Source organism: Vigna unguiculata, chromosome 6 (assembly GCF_004118075.2).
Source record: "Vigna unguiculata cultivar IT97K-499-35 chromosome 6, ASM411807v1, whole genome shotgun sequence".
NCBI classification, from domain to species: Eukaryota; Viridiplantae; Streptophyta; class Magnoliopsida; order Fabales; family Fabaceae; genus Vigna; species Vigna unguiculata.
Window position 1 is genome coordinate 6,434,400 of NC_040284.1, and position 20,307 is coordinate 6,454,706.

Here is a 20,307-nt window from a genome sequence, read left to right on the forward strand (position 1 = left end):
GCTTGGCGGTAAGGGTTGCCCCGCCAGGCGATACTTGCAGAAATAGTGGCATCAAAGGTGTTTGGCGCCTAGCGGCACGTGTCCCCCGCTAAGCGATCTGGAAGCGATTTTCGCATAGCGACTCCGGAGCAATGCCACGCGATGATGAAAAGGCATAAGCTTTGTTTGCTTTTGATGTGCGTGATCTACAATGCTTTGGTGATACCTCGTAGGTCGGCTTGCTGGGTTCCTTGAGTTGTGGCTCGGAACGTATCCCTTGAGTTGTGGCTTAGGATAGGGGTTAAGCACGTGGCAGTTCTTAAGTTGTGACTCGGAATGGCATCTCTTAAGTTGTGGCTCGAGATGGTGGATGAAACGAGGAACTCTTGAGTTGTGGCTCGGGTTAGCGAGTGTTGCCGGTGTGAATGTGCGTGTTGTGGCGCGTACGACGGGTCTAGATAGATTGCCCTCCTTGGTATGAGACCAATGAGTTTGGTAGTCTTGGGACGTTATGAATGTTATTCGTATTAGGAACTCCACTTGGCGTTACGGAGTGTGGTCCGTAGCATGATTTCCCGCACGTGCTCTACCAATTGTGGCTGGTAGGTGTAGCAGCAAAACATCTTAAGGTACTCATCAGAAGACGTAGAACACAGGTATCATGGTGGTGGCCATGTGATATGAAACAAAGGATGGAATTCCTTTGGTGTGTTTGTATGTATATATATTTTTTATATATATGATTGTTTAATTGTTAGCTCACCCTACCTGCTTGTGTTTAGCAATGATCGTGTACGCGATACACGGGAGCAAATAATGTTGCATGTGGATCTAGTGAGGCATAGAGCCGGAGCGAGGCTAATATGGGAGAAAAGAGTTTTCTGAGTTTTATGTTTTATGTTTCTAAATAAATTGTAATATTTTATATTATTGGACTTTGATGATTGTAATGAAGCTTATAATTATGGTTTTAAACTTTATTCTATGATGAATGAAAGTTTTAAATTTCCCGCGTTTTTGGGAATTAAAATTATATTAAATGAGGTTTTAATATTATTTTATTCTATTTTATTTAAAAATCCGTAATATCCGGACAGGATGTTACAATTAGCGTAAAAATGATCTTCAAAACTAGGTGGTTGTGATACAAACACTTCTTCATTTAAGAAATCATTCAAGAATACACTTTTAACATCAATTTGAAACAATTTAAAGCTACACATGCAAGCATATGTCAATAACAATCTAATAGCTACTATTCTAGTAACATGTGCATATGTTTCATCAAAATCAATTACTAGTCTATCTTGCTTTCTAACAATGTTATCATCTTCATCCATTTTATTTCTGAATACCCATTTAGTACCTATTACATTCATATCATCACTTCTAGAAATTATAGATTACACATAATTTCTAATAAATTGATTAAGTTCATCTTGCATGGCAATAATCAAATTACTACCATTAAATGCATCATTTACATTTTCAGGTTCAACTTGTGATACAAATGCAACATGTTCACATAAATTATTAAGCTTGAGTCTAGTAGAAACTCCCTTATCAATATCACCAATAATGTTGTCCTTTAATAGTCTTTTACGAGTAATCCAATACTTAGATGAGTTGTTGTGAACAAGAATTTCAGTTGATTGATTTTCATTTTTAGTTTATTCATTTTCTGTTCCACCCCTATCATTTTTTGTTCCCTCCTATGTTTGGTTCTCATTTTCATATGAAAATCTCAAGTTGGTCCTCTATTTTTTTTTATCTCAATTGAGTCCCTATTTTAAAAAAATGTGATATAATTTGGTTATTAATTAATACTGTACTAACAACGCTAAAGATGTTCTGCATGTTAGGTCGTGATTTTTTAAATTTTTTTATATGTTTTATTTTTTTATTTTTTAAATTAAAAAAACAATTGTCACGTGTCAAGTCAAACGTGGTAGTGACAATGTGATCTAGCGATCGTAGTGCCATCTTTCACGATTAGCATAAAGTTTCTATCACTTAATCTCAAATTATTCCCTGTATTTTTTATTTTGATTTAATTCAGTCCCTTTGTTTTTTCAAATCGAACAATTTCGTTATACAAATGTTATATTGATACTGAGATCAAATTTCATTTTCATACAAATTTTATAATGATATTTCTATTAAATATTTTTAACAATATTAAGTTTATTTAAATTTATATTTTAAATTGAACTTTTTTTAATTTTTAATTTATTTGTATTGATATTTTATTACATCATACTTTAATATTTTTTATTTGAATTTATATTTCAAATAATTGTATATAACTTTATAAAACAAATTAGAAGTATAACATTTAATAATTTATATACAAATGTTTGAGTTAGTTTGAAAATAATTCTTGAAATATTTAATAAAAATGTAAATTTTAATAAAAATATCAGTAAAACATTCACTAATACAAAATGGGCTTATTACGTCACTTGATTTACATTCGACCAGTGAGTGTTAGACATAAATTTATGCCTAACCAAAAGGGGTCAGATATAAAATTTAAGTTTTATGTCTGACCTAGTGGGGTTAAACGTCTCGAGCAACTTTTATTTTCACTTTCATCCTCACAGTAGAGTGAACAAAAATGTTGACGACTAGTGCAAGCACTACAAAACCTTTTTCCCTTATTATGCTTTTGTGTTCGTGTGTTGTAGCTCGTGGATCTGGTTGTTGCATGGTGAGGGGTTAAGCTTGCGCAAGGAAGAGTGTTGCTATTGTGCGCTTTCAACAAGGTGTACGTGGTGGATCTCGTAGTTGCTCACACAGTGATGGTGCAGTCATGTTGAAGACCTAAGCGTAGTGGCTTGCACGGCTCTGACGATGCAAATATGTTTGTTTATTGCTTTATGTGTTATAGGTTTCACAATTTGCTCTAGTAAGGTGGAGCTTAAAGATCTCTTAGTGGAGGTTTGATTTTCTGTTGGGTTTCAGCATGGCTTGCGCGGTGTGTTTCGCAAGGGGTGCTGGTGCGGCGGAAGACCTGTTTCGATATGCATATCTAGTGATGGTTTGCGCGATCTTTGGTGGAGTTGTGACAAGACAGGTAGATCTTGTTTATGGTTGTCTTACGAGTGTGCGTGGTGGCGTGAGAAGAAGCATGAATGAATTTTATGGTTTAAATGATTTTAGGATTATTTAATATTTGATATTTATTATATTTTTACGTCTGTTATGTTGCCACCAAACATAAATCTACATCTGTTATTTTAATAGATGTAATATTTCTCCCAAATCCACGTCCCATCTAGACCAGACGTAAAAAACCAAAAATATCGGACGTAAAAGGACTTTTTTGTTTAGTGATTTATAAAAAAAAAATAATTGGACTCAATTTGGAGAGGGTTGAACTTGTTCCATTTTTAAAAAATTGAGATTGAATTGAATGAAAATAAAAAAATGTAGAAACTAAATTAATATTAAAACAATAACACTTGGTGTTAATAGTGACACATGACATTGTTACTGTCATACATACTATCACATGACACGATACTAACTTGACACGTGACAATTTAAAAATAATTAAAAAATTAAAAAGAAAAACATGAACTACACACCTCTAACATTGTTAGTACATACGCAAAGAAGCAATTTATATCACATCTTAAAAAGTAGGGACCAAATTAAGAAAAAAAAATTGAAAACCAATTTAAGATATACTTACGAAAATGGAGACAAAAAGACGTTATTGAACCTCTATTTAGCTAAATCTCATTTTAATTTTTGGAAGAAGATTGAAACATAAAATTTCACCCTATGAATAATTGTATTCTACTATTATTAGAGATTACGTTGTTGATCCATTGTGTATTAATCACATCGTAGACCTTTGAGATCGAAGGCTGCACCAATTATGAGTGACACCATAAAGAGTGATGGTGGTGATGGATGGAACCTTTTTCGCTTTCTTAAAGGATGATTCATATTTTGGGTTGGATTCTTTTCATTATTTTCTTGGAAGCATTATATATATTTAGTTAATGTCCATTGTCACACCTATCACTCAAGACGCACCAATCACACCATATTCCATCACGGGTGATATAAACCTTCTCTGCCTTTATAGGTTTCTTGTTTTCACATGTTTTTTCTAATTGATAAGGTGTATATTAATCAATTTTTAAATATCGAATATTATGTTCAATGAAAATTATAAGAATAATAATATATAAAAGTGAAAAACTTAAAATTTATTATATAATATTAAATTTTGAATTGAAACTGATATATTAATATATTATATGAATTTATTCAGTAATCTCTTATTTCCATTAAAAGTGAATTTAAGTTTAATTTATTCTAATAAAACTTGGTTAGATGAGAATTGTGATCAAATAGTATAATTTTATTTTATCTATATAATTGATATAAGAATTTAACAATATTTGTTGACTTATACTTAATTTATACATAATTGTATTCTCGTGTTTTCTCATATCAATATTTTCGAATAAATAGTCGGTTTAATATATAATTATTTACATATTTTTTATTACAATAAAAATTAATTTTAGTATAATTTTTTTTTTTGTTTTTATCTGAATTTTGTTAATAGTTAAAATAATTAATAAGTATATAGACTTTAATAACTATCATGTGTTTATTATATAAAAATTACGATTATTGAAGGGATGGACTATTTTTTTTATTAATACACACAAATGCATCTTTGGTGTGAGGGGAGTCACGACTCCTCAACGTCTTTCAGTTAGGTTCCTTTCAAACATAAATGACTAATGTGGTTGCGTGTCAGTATATAGTTTTTCTTTTTTATTTTTTTTCAATTTTTTAAATTTTAATTATTTTTCAAAAAACAAAACAAAATTGTCACGTGTCAAGTCCATGGTATGACACGTGGCATTGTTAGTGCCACGAGACAGGACAATGTCATGTGTCAATGTCACTATCAAATGTAATTTTCTTGATTTCAATTTAGTTCTCATATATTTCTTCATGACTCAATTTAGTCCCTACTTATGTGTCTTTAATTCAATTTTGTCCAAATTTTTTTAATAATTAAGATATTTTTTAATCCATTTTTTATAAGATTAGAACTAATTAAGTATAAATATTTTTACAAAATTAAGTACTGATATTTTGTATTATATTATTGGTTAAATTACTCTTTTGGTCCCTCAATTTGTCAAGTAATATCAATTTGGTCCTCAAGTTTTTCATTGTCTCAATTTGGTCCTCATTTTCTTAAAAATGATTCAATTTAGTTCTCACTATTAGTTTGACCAGACAGTGTTAAAGTCAACGTCACCTGTCAATTTTTGTTTTTTTTTTTAATTTTGTTAATTTTTTTTTACTTTTTACACATGTCACTTCACAGTTGTGCCACGTGTCAAAATGACTCAATTTGGTCCTTATATTTGTTTTTAGTTCCAATTTAGTCCTAATTTTTGTAAAAATGAAGTAATATTGTCCCTCATTAAATTGACACTCAATTTACTTTTTTATAAATCTTATGGTGATATTCTTACTAAAATTAATGTTTTTATTAAATATTTCTATAAATATTTTAAATTAACTTTAAATTCTATACAAAATATTAGACTTTGGTTTTGTTTTGAACTTGAAATTTAGTTCCTAAACTTATGTGTGACAAGTTATTTGATTTTTAATCTTCACTAAGTTTGTATAATATGATAGACTTGATGACTTTATATATGATGACAAAATTGTTAATTTTTAAAATTAACTTTGGGGTCTAACTTTGTTTAATAATAAACCTAAAAAAAAAACAACTTGTTTGAAAATATTTTCACAAATATTTAATAAAAATGTCAATTGTATTAAGAATATCATCATAAGATTTATAAAAAAATTAAATTGAGTGTCAATTTAAGGAGGGACAATATTACTTCATTTTTACAAAAATTGGGACTAAACTAAAGCTAAAAAAAAATATAGTGACCAAATTGAGGCATTTAGACACGTGGCACAACTGTGAAGTGACACGTGTAAAAAATTAAAAAATTAAAAAAAATCAGAAATTGACACGTGTCGTTGACTTTAACACCATCTAGTCAAAATTAACGGCAATGACCAAATTAAATCATTTTTAAGAAAATGAGGACCAAATTGAGACAACAAAAAACTTGAGGATCAAACTGATATTACTTGACAAATAGAGGGACCAAAAGAGTAATTTAACCTATATTATTTGCATTAATTTAATTTAAAAAAGCTTTTTTAAAATTTAAAAATCACGTTTTTTCTCTTTGCAGTAATTTCTTTTACCTATTTAATTGGTCTTTCTCTCTTCTATACCTCTATCTCTTTGTCTCTTTGTCTTTCTATTCTAATTTTCATCCTTAATCTCTATTCATTTTTAAAATCAAATTACAGCATGACAAAATTAAGGAGGTAAGGAACATTTTGGACCGAACAATTTCTTCTTTTGAGTAAGTTCATTTTTCATCCCTTTTTTTTGAAGCAATATGTTCTCCTCTTATATATGGCTTTTCTACACTCTATGCATATCTCTATTTGTTAGAGATCATAAAATCATGCTCTAATTGTTTATCAAACTTTTCTTTGGATAGATAAAGCTATTTTAAGGTTTGAAGTTGTGTAAAGAAAAAACAATATTAGGAATCTACTTTAAGGTAAAGGAAACTAATCATTTAGAAGTTTTTAATTTTCTTTAAATATTGAGTCTTGGTATTTTAAGATTTGATTTTGGGTATTCATAATTTTATCTTTTCCTAAATAGGTGAGAGGTGAAAAATTTATATTAGAAAAATTATGATAAAAACTAAAAAAAAAAATTGATTATTTTTTTAAGATTATTTTTTTAAGAGAAAGACTTGTGATGAAGATGAAAAAAATGCATCTACGTCATCTAAACTTGAGAAACTTCATGATAATCCAAAAATTGAAGAAAATGAAAAACAACTATCTAAAGTTCCTAGAGTTATATATATAATGAATTTGAAAATGCTTTAGAACATGATTTGGGGAAGCATCCTCAAATTTAGCAATACCCACCTAATTAAATTGATGAGGTACGAATGACTTATCTAAAATGGGGTTCATATCAAATACATATAGAAAACTATTTGTTGTCTGGTAAAGGTGAACATCCAAGAATATTTCAATACAAATGTTTTACCTTATTATCTTCATGGTTAGATAATTTTCCATTAAAAGATGCTATATATTGCTTACTATGCTATCTTTTTAGTAAAAAACCTATTGAAACCCTACTATTTAGGGTTTCTATTGTTAGTGTTAGTTAGGGTTGTTTTCCCCTTTCTGTTATGGGATCTGTTTAAGATAGAATCCTTTCTGTTTTTAGTGTTACTCTTTCTTCTTTTTCTTCTCTTTATCCTTTTTCTTCCTCCATTTTTGCTCTTGATTTGCGCACCTAGGGTTTCTAATCTGAAGAGAGAGGAGAGAGCTTTTCTCATTCACGAATACTACAATGATGCCAAGGCTGCAATATGGTATCAGAGCAGGTTCATAGCATGCTCTGTTTCCGTATGCCCACTCTACCCTCTTATCCTAGTGGCCTACTTCCTTCAAGAAACGTTCTTGCACCTTGGAGAATGTCAACAACAACAAAGAAATAAAATCAGAAGTTGATAATACGAGTCAACAAACACAAAGATTGGATCTTGATCAATCTCATATTCCCACCAGCCAATACTACATACATCTAGGAGAGAACCCAAGACAAGTTCTTATGTCACCACCTCTGAATTAGACAGATTACAACGCATGGAGCAAAAATATGAGAATGGCTCTTATGTCCAAGAATAAACTAAAATTTGTGGATAGCAGCATCATAATTCCTACCAGAGATGAACCCCTCTATGAAGCCTGGGAAAGAGCCAATGTCATGATTTTATCTTGGATTATTAGGACTCTTTCACCTCATATAGTAGAAAGTGTGATCTATATTGATTATGCCAAAGACCTTTGGGATGACCTAAAGGAAAGATTCACAAAAGGGGATTATTGTCACATTTAAGACCTTCTTCAAGAAATGCACTCTGTCAGCAAAGGGAAAGGAGTATCACTCAGTTCTTCACTAATCTGAAGATTATTTGGGAAGATTTGGAGTTTCTAACGCATGTTCTCAATTGTGTTTGTGGTAAGTCTTGTGAATGTAATCTTTCTAAAATTGTCATGAAACAAAGGGAAGTAGAGTATGGTAAACAATGTTCTTATTGCCATAAGATGAATCACAAGATAGAGGAATGATACTCAAAACACGGGTATCCCCCATGGTATAAGTAGAGGAATGAATACAAAAACAATTCCCAAGAAAATAGAAGTCAAGATAAAAGAGAACAAGTTTGCAATCTGAATATGAAAGAAGACCCTAATGACAAGCAGAATGTTAAGGATGAAACTATTAAGGGGCTAACAACAGAACAAATGTAGAAACTGCTAAAACTCCTGAATGACTCATGATGCTTTTGGACATAGTATTAATCAAATACAGAAACATGCCAATTTAGCTGACAAAATCCCCCAAGGTAAAAACCTATGGATTCTTGATATAGGTGCAACTGATCATGTTGAACAAAATAAAGAAGCTTCACCACTTTTTTCAAAATAAGACATGTAAATATAAAGTTGCCTAATAACAGTAATGTTACTACTAATTTTGCTGGAACTGTTCAATTTTCCTAAAATATCAATCTTTTTAATGTATTATATTTTCCAGAATTCTCTTTCAATTTAATTTCAGTCCAAACCTTGATCAAGGATTTGAACTGTAATCTGATTTTTTTCCACTAAGTGTTGTTAGATACAGGACTTTATTACATCTTAGATGATTGGTCAAGTTGATTTCAACCAGGGTCTATACTACCTTAATGGCTTCCCTTTCACTAAAACTACTATTTTTTTCCCTTATACTGTGCTTAATTGTCTTAAGTGTGATATTGATACTTGGCATTATAGGCTTGGACACCCTGCCCATAGAGTTAGTGAACACATTTGTAAAACATTTCCTTTAGTGACTTTGATTGGGCTACATGGCTAGACACAAGACACAGTGTAACATGTTGTTGTGTCTTTTTAGGCACATCTTTGATTTCTCAAAAATCAAAGAAGCAGAGCACAATATCTAGATCCTCTTCAGAAGCTGAATATAAGCCCCTGGCTATTACCACCTACGAGCTTCAATGGCTTACTTACCTCCTCCACGATCTGCAGGTTCAAACCATATATCAAGCCATCCTCTATTGTTATAGTGAATCTACCAGGCAGATCGCACACAATCCTACCTTCCACGAGCATACTAAGCACATCGATCTGGATTGCCATGTTGTCCGAGAGAAACTTCAGAGCAAGCTTTTCCATTTATTGTCCATTCGTTCCTCCAAGCAACCTGCCAATATCTTCACGAAAGCCCTCCATTGTATGTCCTCTAAAACCATTATTCCCAAGATCGGTATGATGAACACATCATCCGACTTGAGGGGAGGGTGTTGAAACCCTATTATTTAGGGTTTTTGTTGTTAGGGTTGGTAAGGGTTGTTTTCCCCTTTCTGTTATGGGATCTATTTAAGATAGAACCACTTCTGGTTTTAGACCAAGTTGAAAATATATACAGAAACATAAATGAAAGTTTGCATAATGTTCTCATGCTTTACTCTTTCTTCTTTTCTTCTCTTCATCCTTATTCTTCCTCCATTTTTGCTCCTGATTTGTGCGCTTAAGGTTTCTGATATGAAGAGAGAGGAAAGAGCTTTTCTTGTTCATGCATACTGCAATGATGCTAGGGTTGCAATAAAACCAAGTGGACGGCTGGCTTAGATGTTTTCATTATTACAAGTAATTGAGTTGATTTTCATTGAATTATATTTGGCAATGAGTTTGTTGTCATCAACATGTTTTAACATTTTTTAGTGTTTTTTTATAGGTTTTAAAAGTTGGATAAAAGTTAATAATGGAAAAAAGTGTGCTTTCCTTAAACACATAGAAAAGGATCCTAGCTCACCACACAATATTATAGTGTTTGCTTGTCAAGACTTGTTAAATCAAAATTGCCATATTAGGAATGTTTTGGACGTGCAAAGCTCAAATCAAATTATGAAGAATCGGTTGCTTATCAATTCTTCAATTGACACAGTTCATATTTTATCACTTCAAGTTTATGCTTTTAAAGGTCATGATGAAACTACTGAATCGAGGAACCAAGGTAATTTTCTTGAGATGATAAAACTCATAGCAGCATACAATGATAAAGTTGCAAAAGTTGTGTTGGAAAATGCTCCATAAAATTCCAAATATACTTCACATAAAATTCAAAAGGAATTATTGAATATTCTTTCTAGTAAAGTTAAATATCATATTCTTGAGGAAGTTGGGTAGTCCAATTTTTGTATAATTGTCGATGAAGCTCATGATGAATAAAAAAGAGAGCAAATAACTTTTGTTTTGAGATTCGTTGATAAAAATGGTTTTGTACCGTACCTGGCAACTTAACCAGATAAGTAACAACAAACAATCACCACATATGCCGGAAACAACTAAGGTACACGGCTCGGGCCTACATAGACCTAAACCGGCCTAAACTCATAACAAAGGTCGCTAAAGGAACGGCCAACCTAGGACAGTACACGAACAAGGACGACATAAGCCAACTAAGGAAGTAACCAGAACAGACCATTCCAAAAGACTTAACGAAATCAAGGTCCGCAACAATCCCAAACTAGGACCCAGCCCATGTTATGGCTAGACATAATTAATACTATATAAATACGCGTGGACCCCAATAATTAAAGGTATGTATTCATTACTCCATTAATCACCTGATTTGACTTTTTGAGAGCTTTGGCTGACTTGAGCTTCGGAGTCCCTTCTGCAAGTAACCCCTCCTGGGTCCAAGCAGACATGTGCCAACCGGGAAGAGGCCAACTAAGGAGATAGCAGACTGTATAGGTAAGGTGACACTTGTGCCTAACTTATCTTGTTTGTTCTCTACAGGAACAGGTTTTATTCAAGAGCAATTTTTTGATATTGTGCATGTTAAAGACACTACAACATTATCTTTGAAGAATGAATTGTGTGTTGTACTATTTCGACATAATCTTAATGTTTCCAATATTCGTGGTTAAGGGTATGATGGTGCAGCAATATAAAAGGAGAATGGAATGGATTGCAAGCATTATTCTTCACTGATTGTCCTTATGCATATTATGTTCATTGTTTTATTCATCGGTTACAACTTTTCTTGGTTGCTGCATCAAGAGAAGTGATTGCAATTCATCAATTCTTTTAAAAATTGACTTTTATTGTCAATATTGTTTGCTTTTCAAGAAAACGTCATGATGAGTTATAATCTGTCAAGTTAGATGAAATTGCATATTTGTTAGAAATTGATGAGCTTGAAAAAGGTAGATGCAAAGCAAATTGGTACTTTAAAATGAGCTGGGAATACTCGTTGGAGCTCCCATTTCTCTTTTATTTGTAGCTTGATCAATATGTATGATGCAACTTGTTCAATTCTAGAAAATATTATTGTTGATGGATCTACTTATTCTCAACACGGTGATGTTGATAATGCTTACAAAAGCCTGACCTCACTTGAGTTTATATTGATCTTGTATTTGATGAGAGAAATTATGAAGATAACTGATGTTCTTTGTCAAGAATTACAACAATCTTGGTATATAGTTAATGATATGCTTTTAGTTTGTTCTACAAAAGCACTTATTCAAAACTTGAGAGAAAATAGTTGGAATAAGTTATTAAAAAATGTGACTTCTTTTTGTGAAAAACATGACATTAAAGTGCCTAATTTTGGGACTTTGTATGTAGCAAGCAATGACGCTTTCGTCACAAAAAAGATCATATTACAGTGAAGCATTATTTAAGAGTTGAAATATTATTCGTTACCATTGATAAGCAATTACAAGAGTTAAATTGTAGATTTAACGGCCAAGCAACGAAGTTATTAATTCTAACTTTGTTTTAGATCTTAAAGATTCTTATAAGTCTTTTAATATTGGTAAATTTTGCACTCTTGTAGACAAATATTATCCCATGGATTTCATTGAATAAGAGAAGATTAATTTGAATTTTCAAATTCAACATTTCATTATTGATGCTCATCAAAATTCAAATTTGAAGAATTTATCAACAATGCAAGAGTTGTATACATGTTTGGCAATAACAAAAAATTCTAAAGTTTGCTACTTGATTGATAGATTACTTCATCTTCCAGTTTCTATAGCTACAACTAAAAGATCTTTTTCTGCAATGAAAATAATCAAGAATAGGTTGAGAAATAAGATGAAAGCTGGATTTTTAGCAAAAACTATGATAATCTAAATTAAAAGGGATATTGCAACAAACTTTAGTTTTTTATTCAATTATTGAATATTTTAAGTCATTGAAAAGAGTGTAGAGGACCGCTCTGACTAAAGGTAACTTTTGTTTTTTTAATATATTATTGTTGTTGAGAAACTTTATATTACACTTTCATATATATTATTGTCATATTTTTGGAATTTTATTATCATATGTATTTATTTTGAATAGAAAAAATGATGTAAAGAAATGATTTTTTTTTAATTAGAAGAAATAATTTATATATAAAAATATAATTTGTCCTTTAAATTTTTTCTTCAAATTTTGTCACTTCATACAAGACTGAAATTTTTATAATAATATTGTTATTAATTTTATATAAAAAATATCAATTTTTATTACAGTGGAGCGATTATTTATCAAAATTTGTATACATAACATGTATCTAACAAGGAATATTCTACTGAATGAATTATAAATATGTTTTGATGAACTTTTTTCTTGTAAAAATAAATAATTCCTATACATTAAAATTAACATCAGTTTCCCTTTTAGCTATTTTTAACTTAGGTATAAACTAATTTTAATTTATAGGAAAAATCATTTCATATTTTTTATTTTCTATAAGTATTTCGATAAAAACAAAATTCTAAAATAGAGTTTATATCTCTACCACTCAAAGTGTGTATCGATACTATCAATCCATCGTGTTGCCTGATTCATAGTTTGGCTTGGACTTTTCTTTCCTCTCATTTATTAAAGTGCTTTCAACTTTCAAATTTATAGCCACCAATTAGGTATAATTCCCTTCTCTTTTGTGCAACATCTTCTTATATAATATGAGAGAAACTAATTTGTAGAGTATCTTTTTAACCGACCGAACGAATAGTTTTTCTAATGTAAATAAATCAGGGACAATCCAACGCCATACGAGTTTCTAATGTAAATCTATTAGGTTTAGGAATAATGAAATAATTTGAGTAATATTGGAAATAAATTCAATTCACAATTAATCAATTAGATAGAAGTTTAATTGATTGTTTTAGGTTTTCTTTAAAACGTACCAATATATAAATAATTGATTAGGATTAAGTAATCTATTAACATCTAATTATTCTAGTTTTAGAGTTTGAAAAAGAATAAATTACTCCATCAGGATTAAATAATAACAGGTTAAATATGTTTTTAGTCCTTGAACTTTGACGCGTAATTAGAACTCGTTTACATCCCAAACTTTAAATACATTTTAGTTTCTAAACATTAAAAATGAATAGATATAGTCTTCCTAACTCAATTGCATTATCATTTTTTACGCGTCAAACACATTTAAGATTGACATTTGAATTGTTTCACTATAAAGAAAATTATTGATTAATGACCAATTTTAGTGACAAAAAATAATTAGTTCTTATAGTGATCAATATAGATACCAATTTATAAACTAAAAATTATTGGCAACTAAAATAGTTTTAAAAAATTATAATTGGTCTCTAAATTGACAACTAAAATAGTTTTTATAATGAATTAGTCTATAAATTGGTAACTAACATTAGCTACCTAGGTTTTTGTTACTAAAAGAATTGGTCTCTAAATTGGTGTCTAATTAGAACATTGGTTTCTAAATTGGTCTCTAAACATATTATATTTGTCATAAAATTTGTCACTATTTGATAGTTTTCTTATAGTGTTTACATTGTTTGACATATTCCAACTCAAATTTTAGTGTGACACTGATTGACAATCACAAAAAAAATTAACGTCATTGGGCATTCATATTTAAAGTTTGGGACCTAAATGTATCAAAGTTTAAAATAAGGACGAATTCCAATTTCATGTCCAAGTTCAGAGACTAAAAACATATTTAAGCCAACAATGATCAATTAAAACAATTTTTTATAACAAAATTTCTTTTAAAAAGAACCTTTCTTCTCAAGGATATGAATACATTCTTTTTTAGTATGATTAGTGAGTGCGAAGAGAGTTTTTCGTGAGTTGTTCATATTGTGAAAATTATTTTTGATCTTTTCTCAAATGTCATAAAAGAAAAAAATTTTCAAAGTTGTAGGTGATCCATCATAAAATTCATCATAGTCCAAGTGTTATTGTTCTTTACTTTTTCTATAGTTTTTGAATTTATATCTCGCACCAGTCTTTGGTGTGTACTATAAGTAATTGACAGGATTCATTTCCTTGTGATTATTTTTCTCTATTGAAGAGTTTTCCAAAAGGATTTTGTGTGTTTTGGTTTAGTTACATTTGCAATTAGACTTTACTTAAGAATTACTAAAAAATCTAGCTAAGGTTCCTTGGATTAAACTAGATTAAAGACATTCTAATACGAGCTTGTGCAACCGAAGATTGAAAGAGCTTATAAATTGTCTTTGGAAGGTGTAGAGATTGAATTGAATCTATAGATGAATTTGTTGAAGAAAAGGGAACTACATTGGAATAGTTAGTGTTATCAATCTCTCACCACTCCTTTATCATTTTATATTTATTTGTCTGATAAAAAGTTATATTTATAGATCTTTCTGTTATTATTAATTTTCAATAGTGTTTTTCTCTTTTATTCTAAAAAAGTATATTTGGTTATTTATTCTTTTAAATTTGCTTATGCTCTTCTCTATTAATTCATATTGTTTATCTTTACAATTTGAATTTTTTTACTCTTTTTGACCGATTTCTACTAAAAAAAATTCTTCATCTTTTCTTTTTATTCAATAAATTATATAAAAAGGTCATTCCTATTTTGTTTTTTTATAAAAAAACCTTGTAAGTTATTTTCTTTCTAATGAAATAATTATATTCAAAATCTCACACTTGGTCTTCTATTCATTTACTACTTTCAACAAATTGATACACTTTGCCAAAGAATCGTTAGATAACTAGTGTTGAAAACACATTCAAAATCGCCTAACAAGCTTCAGTTCCAAGAGAAACGAAGCCTTTCAAAACATGGTGGAATTTTTGAAATTATTTACATAACTATAGGTTTCAGTTCTAAAATAACTGAAGCCTACACTGGTATAGGCTTTGATTCATTAAGAAACAGAAGCGTATATGTTTGAGAATAATTTCAAAAATGCCACTAGTAGTATTTTTGAGAATATTTTGACAACTATAGGCTTCAGTTCTATGAAGAAACAAAGCCTATTCTTTCGTCTAAGGTTAAATTTTAGAAAAAGTTATTTCCCTACCACAACATTGCATCGTAGCTGCAACCATTCGTTTCCAGGTTTGCTATTTTCTCTTCTTGGTTTCTCTCTTTCATTTGCTTTCTCCATTCGCATGTTGCTTCATTCGCAGGTTCTTTATTCATAGGTTTCTTCATTCGTAGGTTCTCATCGCCATGTTTAAAGAGGTCTTTGATGTTCGTTGTTTAGTTTTGTTGTCTTTTTTTGTTTGTTCATCACTTGTACATGTTTCTTTGTATATGCATCGTAAAAGCATGAAAATCGCATGAAAATCTGTATTTTAGCACTAGCTCTCTCTTTTTACCTATGTTGCTTGTTTCTGGTTCATATCTGGTAGTATTAAATTTTAGTTTTTTTAGTTTTTTAATACAGCTAGGGAGTTACTAAATGGGATTTTCTTCTAATACCACATTAGGCTTCGATTGCTTTAAAAAATTGAAGAATATAGTTGAATAGGCTTCGATTATTTTCTAGAGCCGAGGCATTATCCTTTATTTTTTATAATTTTTAATTGTTTTGGGTTTTGGTTTTAGATACAACTGAAGTCTAATGTCAACATTTATGCTATGGTTTGGAATCGGAGCCAAAAGACCCTCCTTTTTTACCTTGCATGGATATGCTTTACTTTGAGAATTGAAGTACAATGTCGAAAATAACTGGTGCCAAAATCCTTCGCTACACTAGTAGATCATCTATCATACATATGTAATATATAATATAGAACCCAATATATATTATACATATGAATGTATCTCATCATCATCATCATCATCATCATCATCAATAATCATACCACACATAACATCTCAATCTCATATAATTATATAAAAATTATTATCATCTCACAATTAGATAGGTAATGCTTGACCAAGCTCATCTTTCTTGAGTAACCTTACTTCTTTAAAAAAAAGAAGACTTTCTCAATTGAGTGACCTAACATCACTTAAATGATAACAACTCCAAATCAAAAGATTAGTTTTGTCTTTCCCTCGTTTAAACATTGATTCAATGTTAAAGTGACTATCAATTGAGTGTTGTTTTAGGGCTTTAGTGATGTTACTTTTTGCATTACCCAATAGGTTTTAGAATCAATATTGTCTTCATTAATGTTTGAATGGCCTCATTGTTGCTTTAGCATTAGCGAATTCATGGTCTCATAACTTTTACAATCCCATGTAACACTACCATTCATTAATACTTGATCAAACTCTTATCACTTGAGTGCCACATGGTTTAGATTCCAAGACTTGGTTTCTTAGCAAGATTTTTGGTGGTTCATGGGTGTCTTTAGTCTTGACTAGGTGTGAGATGAATAAAGTCATACATTAAGTTATATTGGGAGTTTACTTGAATGTTTTAATGGGTTCTTTTTGAGTTATTAGAAGAGAAACTCAAGCAAGCTTGGCGAAAGCTATCTTTGGGGATTTTAATGTGTTCATGGTGAACTTTAGTCGGATTCTAGGTGTTTTGTGGCTTGGGATTTGTTTAGTTAAGTCTTGGGAGCCCAGGGATATATTGACAACAAATATGGAATTTGTCTTAGGTAGTTTTGATGGATAGTCAAATGGTACTATGGTTCAATAACATGTGTTGGTAACTTTCTTAGTTTGTTTCCTGATGAATTTTAGTGATTGTGTGGATAAGTGATTTTGTTGAAATATAATGAAGGTTGATGCAAAATGAAAAATGAAATGGAAATGTGTATGGTAGGATCGTAGATGGTACTATGGCTAGAAAAACATGTGTGGTGGCTTTTTCTATATGTATCTAGATGAATTTTTTTGATTATGTGGGTAAGTGAATGGGATGAAATATAGTGGAAGATGACACAAAATGGGAAATAAAATAAAAAGGTATAAGGTAGGATGGTGAATACCTTACTAAGCCATACCAACTTTTGTTTATGGACTTTTGATTTTTTATTATGAATTAATATTTGTGATGATACTATGATTTTATGACAATATACAAATAATTAACTTACCCTTTCTTATGTCTATGTTGGTCTTAACTGCAATGATCATGAGAGGATGACATTCTACGTGCAAGTGCTCAGTATGACATCAGTAGAGAGTAGATAGTGATGTTTTGAGATGAAATCATATGTATATTTGGAAAAATATAGTTCTCTCCTTTTTAACTTTCTTAATGGTTTTATTTTAAAACAAAATTACTTCACCTAAGGAAGATTGTAATGTAATATATATATATATATATATATATATATATATATATATTACATTACAATCTTCCTTAGGTGAAGTAATTTTTTTAAATGAAACCATTACAATTCGTCTAATAAATTAATTTTATCACAAAAAAATAGGTTTAATTGTGTTTTTTCTCCTTTAACTTTTAGTGAAAATTGGAATTAGATCATCTTCGAAATTTTGGTCAAATTTAGTCCTCCAACTTTAGAAATGTATGGATTTAGTCTTTTAAACCAAATTTTGTTAAGTTTATTAGACATTTCAAACGTGTTTCATGATAGAATTTGAGTTATTTACATCGTTTAACATATTTTTACTTCAATGTTAACTGACAAATGTGTTTGAAACCTCAAATACACTAAATAAAATTTTGTTGAAAAGACTAAATCTATGTATTTCTAAAGATGAAGAACTAAATTGGTTCTAAATTTTGAAGAGAGACTAAATCAATTTTCACTGAAAGTTAAGTGACTCAAACATATTTAGTCCTAAAAAATATAAAATAATTATGTGATTATGATGATGTGATTATTCTAATCTAAATCTAAAAAGATGTATAATCATCTTATATGAGTGTCAATTTTAGAAATTGAAACTTATATGATTTTATTCTTTAAAAACATATCGAAAAGTTAAAAGAAAAATTATATGTTTAAATTATTCTTTGTTAGTATGTATAAGTCATGAGAAGAAAGATTGCGTACAAAAATGTGTACAAATATGTACAAGAATTTTTTGGTGAAAACAACTCAAAGAGAGCTTGCTTGCTGATTTATTAGAACATTGTTCAATATATAGAGTACAATGTCTCATCACATAAAGGGAAAAATAAAACCTAATAAAACAGAATATTTGATAATAATAAAAAGAGAATCAAATATATGATATCTCTATCAATATAATTAAAAGTAGAAGATATATAATATCTTTATCACCCCCTCTCAAAGTGGGCATGAAGATTGTAAAGACCCAACTTGGAAGTAGTAACCCGAAAAGCAGAAGGATGTAATGACTTAGTAAACATATCGACAAGTTGACTTGTAGAAGGAACATGGAGAAGGCGGATAAGGACATCAACAAGACCTAATAAAATAGAATATTTGATAATAATAATAAAAAAATCATATATATAATATCTCTATCTATATGATTAAAATCATAAAATATATAATATCTTTATATTTTTAATTTCAACTTCTTAACAACATGGAACTAATCCAATTATAAAGAAGAATAGTTTACAAGTTAGTCCCTTTCATAAAATTTGTTTACACCTTATTTTTAAGCATGCCCTAAAATCCTTCTAATTATTAATAACAAATTTATCCGATCATAGACATTAATGTTTTCAAATAAAAGCAATCCAAACTTAGGAATCATCAACAAAATATTGTTGCGTCATGCGTTGTTGTCATAATTATTGTTATGAGAGTAATGATACCCGTGAACTACAATTTTCTTTAAATATGAAGCAGAAAGAGGTATTGTGAGAGGTCCAAAAGTGGGAAGGGTTGAGATTAATCGAGAAAGATATTATCTCTTTTGTAGTGAAGTTACTATAATATAGGGTTGTGTGGAAAAGACAATAAAGAAGTGAAGGAGCAACTAGGGTAGGTTTATTCTCAGAGTTAAAACAAAGTTTGTATGAGGAAATATTTATAATTTTAGGATACCTTTCAAAAGTTAAAAAAAATAACAATTTTTTTTTATGAAAGAGGTGTCTAAATACAGAAATAAGAGATAAACTGCCTCTTTAATTTAATAATACTGGTATCTTATATTCATGCTTTTAGGTTCCTAATTTAATAAAAATTTAGTACAAACAGTAAAAGTAATATACAATTGTAATCAATGGTTGGAGAAATAAAAAAAAAAGTTTATACAAAATAATTAGAATAAAATTAATATAGTTTATAGTCATCATAATTTGGAATCTAGATGGACGAGGAATTCTTTAAAAGATACAGAGTTATTATGCATAGATTCATTTATTAAGAAAAACAAATTTCAAAACTAGAGTAGAAATTATTTCATCAAAATCTATTATAAAGATTGTTTACCTCTAATTAAATATCAAAAGTTAATATAATTATTTACTCGTTTGAGCCATAAAAGATGAACCAGTGTTATATATAAGTGGTAATAACATACAATCGGAAATAATCAATTACGGAAAATATTTTTAGTAAGAGATATTGACGACGACCCTCCAAATTTTTTTATATTTATATTATTTATTATATAATTTTTAATATATTTTTTTAAAATTTAATATTTTTAATATATTTTATATTTAATATTCTAAAATATATATTTTATATATTTTATATATTTACATAAGAAAAAGTTTTTTTATTATCCATATTTATTTTTTAATTTGACCTTTTGAATATTTTTTAAATAAAAATAATTATTTTTTTAATATTATTTTTTAAGCGATTATTTATTTAATTTAACCATCTTTTCATTTAATTATTTTTTCAAATTTAATCACTATAAATGAAAATTAATTAAAATAAAATTATAAAAATTATTTATATTTAATTTTATAATTATAATTATAACAATAACAATAACAATAATTATTATTTTTTTATTTTTTATTATCATAC